Source organism: Leptonychotes weddellii, chromosome 2 (genome assembly GCF_054177405.1).
Source record: "Leptonychotes weddellii isolate Sample4059 chromosome 2, ASM5417740v2, whole genome shotgun sequence".
NCBI lineage: Eukaryota > Metazoa > Chordata > Mammalia > Carnivora > Phocidae > Leptonychotes > Leptonychotes weddellii.
The window spans coordinates 21649398-21660722 of record NC_138370.1 but is presented as its reverse complement, the minus strand read 5'-3'; the positions used below and the strand labels follow the sequence as shown (position 1 = coordinate 21660722).

Here is an 11325-nt window from a genome sequence, read left to right as displayed (position 1 = left end):
GGCCTTCGTATGGGATATGTTTAACCCTATGAGGGGTACCCTAAAACTTTTCAAGGGGTCCTTGAGCAAGAGTAATTTAAAGGACCTTCTTCCACATTCTCTCCTCTCATACATACCCTTCCCTCAAACTGAGCAGTCTGAAAAACAACAAAACACTGTATTCACAGTATTTCCTCCATTCAGAGGCACACCGCTCCCCTTCCCAACTTACACCAGGCTGTACGGCCCAGAGGCATTAAGGTCTAAGGTGCACACAGTGTTAGTCCTTGGGGCTTCCTGAGTTTCCCTATTCTGTATTTCTGTTGAGGGAGATTTAGAGACAGAGCATTTGGGGAATTATTACAATGTGTTCAAAATTCAGATATGTGGTAACAAGCGGGGTACAGCGGAAGTAAGGAGGATTTTTATTTAACAAATTGGTCACTGTCTATCTTCAGATTCCTGCCAAGGAAGAAACAGATCCTTCTAGATGGAAGCCCCACCAGCAAAGCAGGAAGTACCTGTAAGAAATGCTGAATGCTACAGATTTTCACATAAGTAATTTTTCCTGCTACTTAAAATACTCTTCTTTAGAACAATCACTGACTGGAAAGTAAAGTACCTTTGAGCAGTCAAAACAAGAACAGTTTGGTGATGCTGATCTTAAAACAATAACTTGAAACTTGTAACTTGAAATATTTTTAAGGACGACTGGAAGTTTCAAGATGCACTGAATAAAAACTGCAAAGAAAACTTTTCATGATCATATCATGAAATATTTACTCCAAATACAGCCAAATCTCAATTTATTTAATCTCATGAGATGATTACCATTTTCTACCACCATTAACAGAAAATAAATTAGATTCTAGCTGCCACATCAGTTAGTTTTTAGCAGCCTATAACATTTTATAGGAAAAGTCTGATCATATCTAATAAATTTAATGTTATATTTTGATTCCTAATTCTACCAAAAGCCAAACACCTACCTTCGTTCAATATACACACAAAGGTTTATTGAAAGACTATCTTATCACCCTACTTGCTATAAGTTACTATGAATAACTTTTAATTTTAGCTTACAGATAACTGTCATTGTTACAAGTTAAATAATGAGAAATAGTATATTTATCTTGTTTCTTAAAAAATTATGTTAAATCTATGTGATTTTAAGCCTTGACTACTTTTAGTAATCTCTTACAAGAAGTGTTTGGTGATGTTCTTGATGATTTTTATATTCTTCAAAATTCATTAACACAACATTTGAGTTTTCAAGTCAGACTTTTCCTGACAGAAAGGAAGTCTGGTTTGGTTATTTGATTTAATGATGAGATGGTAGATCTTCCACTTGGTTTCATATATGGTGGACATTTACCATAAACCGATTAAATCTGCAGCCCCAAGGTTTTCATGAATTACATATTTATGAAACATTTATTATGATGAAAATATATTTAAAGCACTAATTCTATCAAAAGAATGTATCTGAAAGGTGTTTTGAAAGTAACAGACTGGATTTCCCAACTGGGTTAAATATATTGAATTAAATAAAGCTTTTCTAAATTAAAGAGTAACAATTACAATTAACAATCATTTGATAGTCTTGGTAAAGCCCTCGGGGTTTATATCCCCAAATTTGAGAATGAATAATTCTAAGTAACAAACTCTTCTAAATGTTAGGCAGCTACCAATTTTCTGTTCTCAACAAAAAATGAACAATAAACTAATCATGATGTCAGCTGAAGGATGATTAAAACCACAATGTGATTTTTAGCATGGAATTTTAAAAATTGAGTAACATTGTTTTAATAAAGCTACTTCCATTCCCATCTCTTTATTTAGGGGCTGTTTTCAGCATTTACATAGACAGAAATGAAAGACAGATATATAATTAATGGTGAACCCTCCTTCATTCGATCAATGCCATTTATCCAAGGATATATAAACTAATCAGAAAAATAATCTCATTAAAAGAGGACTTTCAAAAACTTCGCATTTAATAAGTATCAAATTTTTAAATATATTTATATTTTGATTACATAAATTAATTTAATCTCAATACAGAAGAAATTTAGCACAGCTTTAAGATCACAAGAAAATAAAATTTTAAATGTACTCATTTTTGTTGCCAAGATGTATATGACAGTGTGATCGATATGACTTTCAAGCATAAAAATATATAGAAAAATTCTAAGGCAACCAACTGCAGGAATATGAAAATTTGATCTAATGGAATTGACCCCTGTCCCTCAAACCAGCCTCCTATTCCCAAACATTCTAAGCTTCTCTGGGGAAGGCACTTGCTGGTGGTGGTGGTGGTGGTTAGAAAGTGATCGCCAGCTTGTCTAAGTTTCATTACTTTTACTTTTGTCCTGTGTGACAGTACAGACTAAAACATACACTCCCCCCGCTTTATTATTGCAATAATATGATTTCAGATTTTCACAATTCAATTTTTGGGGGTCCCATCTAGGTATTATGGTAGAGTTTTGCTGTGTTACATTAGGATAAAATCTTGTGAGGAAATTGCAATGAAAATACAACTTCAAGAAAAAAGAAAGATCTAAATTTTAAATATTTGTGTATTTTTCTTTGTGTATTATCTATAGTGGTTGATGGTACTGAATTTCTACGATATCTCGACTCTACTGGGTATATCTGAAAGAGTAATGAACATTTTGTTTTAAAATATCAATATTTATACTATGCTGGAAATTATACCCCTTTGCCAATTTATTTAAACTTAGGGTCAGCTTTAAATACACAGTGTTAATATTTTCCTTTTAAAACTAGTTTTTAAAGAAGTATTAGGGAGTACTTGTGCATAAAAGTTTGAAAAATCACCGCTCCAAACAAAGGAAAAGTAAGCAATGACCTTTTCAAAGCCAAAGATAGTTGGAGCAGATTTTTTTTTGTCAGCAGTGCAGAGTCTGAACTAGGAAGGAGAGCTTAACATTTGTTTGCTTTTCCTGGCACCTAGAGGGAAAGCCAAGTATAGACGGGGATTAACCATCACTGCTACTGAGTCAAAGTCTCTAAAAATGTATTTATGGTGCATAGTAACAGAGAACAGCCCAGCCCGTATCTATAACTCTGCCCACGAGGCAACCCCTTTCTCAGAGAGTAGTCAACACTTAAGCTCTCCACCCTTTGCAATTTCAGAAAAAGGTACTGATCTTATGGAACACATTTTACCACCATTAATTATTTTTAACTGAGCATCCCTTACGTGTTAGGTTCTGGGGATACAATATGTAAGAACCTGCACTTGAAGAATTTACAATCTCGATGGAGGAACAGAAAAAACATGGAGATAAATATGAATCTGTGCAATGAGTGAATAAATAGATGAACTTATTGCCAAAGGTCTGGGTAGTCGGGGAAGGAGAAGGCTGGAATCAAAGTAGGTCTTAAAAAAAACCAGAAGCAAGAGCACAAGATTGATAGGCTAATTTGCTGGGGCCTGAAGCAGGCTGGTGTAGGTGTGATGCAGATATGATGGTGAGTAGAATAGTGATTCAACCACAGCAGATGGCTGCCATAAAGTTGGAAGGACCCCCAGCAAGCCTCACCGCTGTGGACGCCTTGACTACTGAGGACCCCACCGTCTTGACGAACGCGAATTCCAGCTGCTGCCTCTCCTCTTCCCCTCGGGGCTGGTGGTGTGGCCCAGTGAGCCCGGTCCCCAGGACCCCAGCTGCGGCTACGCCCCACTCCGAGCTCGGGATGCCACAGCGCCCCGCCATATACAGGACCAGAGCTGCTACTGCTCTGTGCCCCCTCCCCCGGGGGACAACTCTGTCCCACCATTACTGGGACACCTGTTGCTGCTCCGAGCCCTGCCCTCAAAGTCGCACGTCCTGCTTGCACGGCCATCCCTGGGGCCATGCTGCCACTACTCTGAGACCTGCACCCCCCGGTCCCAGCTCACGGCTCTGCTGTCACTGTAGTCACCGAGCTCCCACTCTTCTGCAACCCTCCCCCTGGGTCCCGACATGTGGCTTTAGCGGGCCTCCCCAGGAACATGCCGCTGCTGCTGCTATCCTGAGACTGCACCCGGACCCACTGTCCCCAGGCTGTGCCGCGACTGCACACTACCCCTTGGGCCCAAACCACCCCTGCACCCTGTCATCCCAGGGCCTGTGCTGCTGCAGCTCCCTCCCCACCACCCCACCTGAGTCACTGGGAGGAGCCCGAGACTCAAACCCTGGTTTCACAGATCAGCCCGCACCTGGACCACCTGGACGCCAGACACCCGCGCCCACGGACCCCAGGCACCGTGGTAGTTCCACGCGCACGTGATCCCAGGACCCCACCCCACTACTGCTCTGAGGGCCAGGATGCCAGGCCAAGTGCCAGGAGGCAGCCCTCAGCTAGAAACTTCTCCCGCGGGCAAAAAAGGAGAACTGAGGGACCCCAGCAGCCTCTGCCTCTGAGGATCCCAACAGCCCTCGCCAGCATTGCCACCCACAGGACCTCTGCAGGAAGAACAGCGGGAGCTTGGCCCCTCCAATGACGGGGGATCTCTTAAGTGACATGAAGCCATTTACTGCAGACAATGGATGATTATCACAGATTCAAGAAAAGGTTTAGACTAAAAAATATATAAATTACTGGAGAGACTGTGACTACCAATGAAGAAGCTGCTGCTACAGTTTTGGCAGAGTTGAAGAAGTTGATTAAAGAGAAAGGATACTCGGGGCGCATGGATGGTTCTAGTCAGTTAAGCATCCAACTCTTGATTTTGACTTAGGTCATGAGATTGAGCCCGCATCGGGTTCCATACTGGGTGTGGAACCTTCTTAAGATTCTCTCTCCCTCTCCCATCCCCCCCCCCCAAAAAAGAGAAAGGATGCCGCCCAAACCAAGTCTTCAACTGCAATGAAATCAGTCTTTTCTGGAAGAAGATGCCCTATAGAATGTACCTTCTTAAAAGTGCAAGAGGGGTACCAGGGCATAAAACATAGAAGGACAGGCTAACTCTACTATGTGGCAACACTTATGCAAGGTATATGATACACCAGGCAGAGGGTACAGAGCAAAGAACCCATGCGCTGTCAAAAACGAAAACAAAAATTATCTGCCCATGTTCTGGCAACATAATCAGAAAGCATGGGTGAGAGCCATCTTTTTTCTGGAATGGTTCCACCAGTGCTTCATCCTGAAAGAGAAAAAATACTTGGAAGAGGAAGGGTTGGAATTTAAAGTCCTATTAATAACAGTGCCACTACCTGGCCATCCTGAATCTGTTTGCAATGAAAATGAAAATGCTGAAGTTTCATTTTAACCTCCAAATACCTCATGGCTTCAGCCCCGTGGCCAGGGCATCATTTGCTTTGTGAAAGCCACACACACCTGCCTCGTATTTGATTGCATTCAACCATCAATTGGTGCAGACTCTAATCTGGACATAATGCAGGGCTGGAAATCATTCATTACTGCTCATGCAGTAACATTCATCAAAGCTGCAATGGATGAATTAAAACCAGAAACTGTATATGCCTCCTAAAACTTATCAAGTGAAGTCGTGGATAATTTTAAAGACTTCCCAAGGGATTGATGGAGAAGTTAGGAGAATCATTCACACAGCAAGATAAGCTATTGGAAAGGAATTGCCAACATTCTTGAGAAAGTGAAGAACATATTGAAGGCCATCAAGAAGTGTTAACAAATGAGGAATTAGAAGAACTTCTGGACGGGCGCCTGGGTGGCTCAGTCAGTTAAGCGACTGCCTTCGGCTCAGGTCATGATCCTGGAGTCCCTGGATCGAGTCCCGCATCGGGCTCCCTGCTCAGCGGGGAGTCTGCTTCTCCCTCTGACCCTCCTCCCTCTCATGCTCTCTGTCTCTCATTCTCTCTCTCAAATAAATAAATAAAATCTTTAAAAAAAAAAAAAAAAAGAAGAACTTCTGGAATCATGTATAGAAGAGGAAGATGAAGAAGAAACTGAAGCACAACCAGCAATGTAGACATTCCCAAAATTTGCTGACATATATTGAATTGCACAAAGGACAAAATTATGGAATACAATCCTCAGATGGAACGCAGCATTAAAGTCACCCATATGATCACCAAAGGATTACAACCTCTACAACAATACTTTGATGAGTTACAAAGACAATCATTTCTGATTATAACGTTCTTCTATAAGATTTCAGCAAAAAAAAACCCTTCAACTATGGAGGATCCCCAACCATCAACATTGTCTGCTCCTGACATCCAACCACCGACACTGTCATGGCTCAATGATTCAGGATCACCCAAATCAGACGATCCTCCTTCTGACGTATTGTCAGAAAGCCAACAGTGGCTTAACACTACATCACAGTGCTTACGTCATTCACCTCACTTCAGCTCATCATGTAGGCATTGTATCATCTCACACCATCACAAGAAGAAACATGAGTACAGTACAATATTTTGAGAGAGACCACATTCACATAACTTTTATTATACTGTTGTACTCATTCTACTTCATTATAAGTGACTTGTTAATCTCTTACTGTGCCTAACTTACAAATTAAACTTCATCATAAGTAAGTGTGCATAAGAAAAAACATAGCATATATAGGGTTCAGGACTATCTGTGGTTTCAGGTATTCACTGGAGGTCTTAGAATGTATCCCCAATGGACAAAGGGAGCACTACTCCACAAATGAATAAAATGAAAAATGCAACAGAGAACTTCAACAGCAGGCTCAATAAGGCAGAAGAAAAAAATCTGAGAACTTAAAGGCAGATCTCTTGATGTTATCCAGAGGATAAAAAAATTAGAGTAAAGGGCGCCTGGGTGGCTCAGTCGTTAAGCGCCTGCCTTCGGCTCAGGTCGTGATCCCAGGGTCCTGGGATCGAGCCCCGCATTGGGCTCCCTGCTCGGCGGGAAGCCTGCTTCTCCCTCTCCCACTCCCCCTGCTTGTGTTCCCTCTCTGGCTCTCTCTCTGTCAAATAAATAAATAAAATCTTTAAAAAAAAAAAAAATTAGAGTAAAAAAGAGTGGAGAGAGGACAGCACAGCTCAGCCCAGTGGAGAGATGGTGACAGAACCTATGGGCTGGGTGGCAGGCTCAACCACAGGGAGGAAGATAGCAAGGACCACCACTGCTGGGGAGAGAGAAGATGCTTGGGGGTTTAGGCAACTTACACCTCCTCCTACAGTGGAGATGGCACTGCCCACGGGGGACCGGCCGTCTCAGCAATCCTGTACCCAGGTGGGCACCCCAGAGCACAGTGCTCTGCCACTTCTCACACCACCATTGGCCAGATGTCCACCCTTCCAGGCCCCTGAGCTCAGGACAAGGGCCTGCTGGGCTGGGCTGCGGGGGGGCGGGGGGGGGTACAGAACCCTTTGGTGTGCAGACTGGTGTGCACACTGTGCTAGATAGGGACTAGGTGCAGAAAGCTGCCTCACAGGTGATTCTCTCATTGGGGTCTCACTATCCCACCCCCACCTCCTTTGCTAGAGCTGGGCACCAAGGGCTTCGGAGGACCGGTACCCTCTTCTCTACCCTCAATCTTGGTGTGTGCAGGTCACACTTCTCTTTGCAATCCACACCCAGCAACCACTGGATGCCCCTGCTCTGGGCCCACAGGACTGAAGGGCAGAACTTTTATGTTCTTATAGGCCCTAAGACCTGGAAAAGGGGACCTGGATTTTTTTTTTTTTTGAGACAGAGAGAATGAGAGAGACAGAGAGCACATGAGAGGGGGGAGGGTCAGAGGGAGAAGCAGGCTCCCTGCCGAGCAGGGAGCCCGATGTGGGACTCGATCCCGGGACTCCTGGATCATGACCTGAGCCAAAGGCAGTCACTTAACCAACTGAGCCACCCAGGCGCCCGGGGACCTGGATTTTATTCCTACCAAACAGTAGAATGTCTTTGTTTCAGCCACTGAATTTAGCTTCACAATTCAGCAAGTAGGATTGTTAATGCTTGCCTCACCAGGTTTAAATGGTGCCCCCCGCCACACCTTTAAAAAAAATATCATTCATAGGGACGCCTGGGTGGCTCAGGAGGTTAGGTGGCTGACTCTTCATTTTGGCTCAGGTCATGATCCCAGGGTCCTAGGATCAGGCCCCGCACTGGGCTCCATGCTTGGTGGGGAGTCTGCTTGAGATTCTCTCCCCCTGTTCCTCCCCCTAATCATACTCTCTCTCAAATAAATAAATCCTTAAAAACTATTATTCATGTAAATACATTAAAAAAAAAAAAGAGTAAAGAAAGCTTACTTGAACTATGGATCATCAAGTGAAACAATATTTGCTTTATGGGAGTCCCAGAGGGAGAGAAAAAGAGAAAGAGATAGAAAATTGACTTAAAGAAATAATGGCTGAAAATCTCCCAAATCTGGGGACATATGGTCATCCAACTCAAAGATCCCCAAATAGATTCAACCCAAAGAAATCTTTACTGAGACACATATAATAAAAAAAAAATCTCAAAAATCAAAGAAAAAGAGAATTTTGAAAGCAGCAAAAGAAAAAAGTCTGATTTCTCAGCAGAAACCTTGTAGGCCAGGAGAGTATAGGATGATATATTCTAAGTGCTCAAAGAAAAAACTGTCAACTGTCAACCAAGAATACTTTACCTAGCAAAGTTGTCCTTCAGAAATGAAGGAGAGATACAGACTTTCCCAGACTACCAAAAACTGAGGGAATTTGTCACTAGACCTGCCTTACAAGAAATGCTAAAGAAATGCTTAACTTTTGAGTTCAGTTGTTGTCAGCTTGCTTACACAAGACTGTTGTTGTAACTATGAGATATACTATGAAAGCCTCATGGTAATCACAAAGCAAAAGCCTATAATAGATACACAAATGATAAAAAGAAAGCATACCACTACAAAAAACCATCAACGCACAAAGAAAGGAAGAAAGGAAAAAAGGAACTACAAAACAATCAAAAGTAATTAACAAAATGGAGATACTAAGTCCCTATCTATCAATAATTACTCTAAAGGTAAATGGTTTAAATTCTCCAATTAAAAGAAATAGAGTGGCTAAATGCATATAAAAACAACACCTAACTATATGCTGCCATTAAGAGACTCACTTAAGCTTTCAGGGCACTCATAAGCTAAAAGTAAAGGCATAGGAAAAGATATTCTATGCAAATGGAAAACAAAAGAGAATAAAGTAGCTATACTTACATTGGACAAAACAGACTTTACCTCAAAAACTGCAACAAATGAGGGCCACTTCATCAAGAGGATATAACAATTATTTATGTACCCAATACTGAGCACCTAAATATATTAAACAATTATTAACAGTTCTGAAGGCAAAAATAGAAAGCAATGCAATAATGGTAGAGGATTTCAATAGCCCACTTTTAACAATGGACAGATCATCCAGACAGAAAATCAATAAGGAAATAATAGACTTGAGTGATACTTTAGACCAAATGAACCTAACAGACATATATAGTATATTTCAACCAACAGCAGCAGAATACATGTTCTTCTCAAGCACACACGTAACACTCTCCAAGATAGATCATATCTTAGGTCACAAAATAAGTCTCAAAAAATTTAAGAAGACTGAAATCATATCAACTATCTTTCTGACCACAATGGTATAAAACTACAAGTCAATGATAGGAAGAAAGCTGGAAAAGTTCACAAATATGTGGAAATTAAACAAAACACTTCTGAGGAACCAATGGATCAAAGAAGAAATCAAGAGAACTCAAAAAATATCTTGAAACAAATAGTACATATACAATGGATTATTATTCAGCCATAAAGAAAAAGGAAATCCTGTCATTTGCAGCAGTGTGAATGAACCTGGAGAGCTAAGTGAAATAAGGCTGATGGACAAAGACAAATACTGCATGGTATCACTTATATGCAGAATCTTAAAAAAAAAAAAAAAAAGCTAATATCATAGAAACATAACAGAATGGTGGTTGCCAAGGGCTGGGGATGGAAGAGATGGGCTAATATAGGTCAAAGGGTACAAATTTTCAGTCATAAGAAGAGTAAGTTCTTAGGCTCTAATGTACAGCAGTGCCGACTATGGTTTCGTATACTTGAAAGCTGCTGAGAGTAGACCTTAAGCATTCTCACCACCACAAAAAAAAAAGTTAACTATATGAAGTGATGTGATCTTGGTAATCATTCCACAACATACACCAAATCATCACATTTACACTTTAAATATATACACCGACATTTGTCAATTATTCCTCAACAGTTTTTAAAAAAATGAGAACAGTAAAACATCACCAAATAAAATATCTGACTGAGCCAAAAGGATACTGACAACTTGTAATGCTGAAAGCCTTAAAAAGAAATACAAGAGGAGTTTGTCAGTACTTGGGCTATTTTGCAAAAAGGAAAAATCGGCCCAGAAATTAGAAGTCTGACTTAAAAACAAACAAAACAAGAGGGAATATTTCCTTGCCCAAATCAGATTTCCCCACTGCAATTTTAGCTACTGACGAGCAACTACAGAAGCTGGCAACAGATAATTACGGTTTTGCTGTAGCATGAATTTGGATTTCTAAGGTTAAGGTGGCTACGTGGAAAAAAATCACCTAAAAAGTGTGCCAGTGGACCTCCTGGCATCCACATCTCAACAGTGATGTGCTGTTCTCTACTACTCTGCCCTGGCCCAACTCAGTAAGGATTTGAAGGAAATTCTCTGAAATTTTCAGCAATACTTTATAGTATATTATATGGTGCTATTTAGGATTCACAAAAATTTCAGCATATATCCATTTCACCCCCAAAGTTTACTACATAAATGTAAAACACCTAGATTTCCTTGTTTTACTATAATCCATATCGGTTTGTCTAAGGGCATCACATTCCCTTGTGCCTTCTGTTACCTACTTGTTAGTCTTTATTCTTATTCTACAACTACCGCTCAAAGGCAAAATTCATTCTTTCTACAGCATTGTGGAAAGAATTCTCAGACCAAGAAAAATGCCTCCTTTTTTCCTATGCACCAGGGCTGGAAGCTTCTATAAAATTCATTTAGTTAATATATAAATCATTAAAATAAAGTAGCAGCACAACTACTAATATAAAGGAAAAGAGAGGGGCGCCTGGGTGGCTCAGTTGGTTAAGCGACTGCCTTCGGCTCAGATCATGATCCTGGAGTCCCGGGATCAAGTCCCGCATCGGGCTCCCTGCTCGGCAGGGAGTCTGCTTCTCCCTCTGACCCTCCTCCCTCTCATGCTCTCTGTATCTCATTCTCTCTGTCTCAAATAAATAAAAATCTTTAAAAAAAATAAAAAATAAAAATAAATAAATAAATAAAGGAAAAGAGAAGAAGCAAATTGTTCATGAAAGCTATAGGGAGAAATTCAGTATTTTTACCTTCTAGATAACAGTTTTGCTTTTTCAAC

The 11325-nt window shown here is 40.9% G+C and overlaps 1 long non-coding RNA gene across 1 annotated transcript; it reads right to left on the bottom strand.

Annotated features, from left to right (window-relative positions):
* Positions 1-2113: 2113 nt before the first annotated feature.
* Positions 2114-11127, bottom strand: LOC145717802 (uncharacterized). Its single transcript, XR_014141238.1, has 2 exons — positions 7818-11127; positions 2114-7622 (listed from the first exon to the last, which is right to left on the bottom strand). It is a non-coding gene; the product is annotated as an uncharacterized LOC145717802 (long non-coding RNA).
* Positions 11128-11325: the final 198 nt, after the last annotated feature.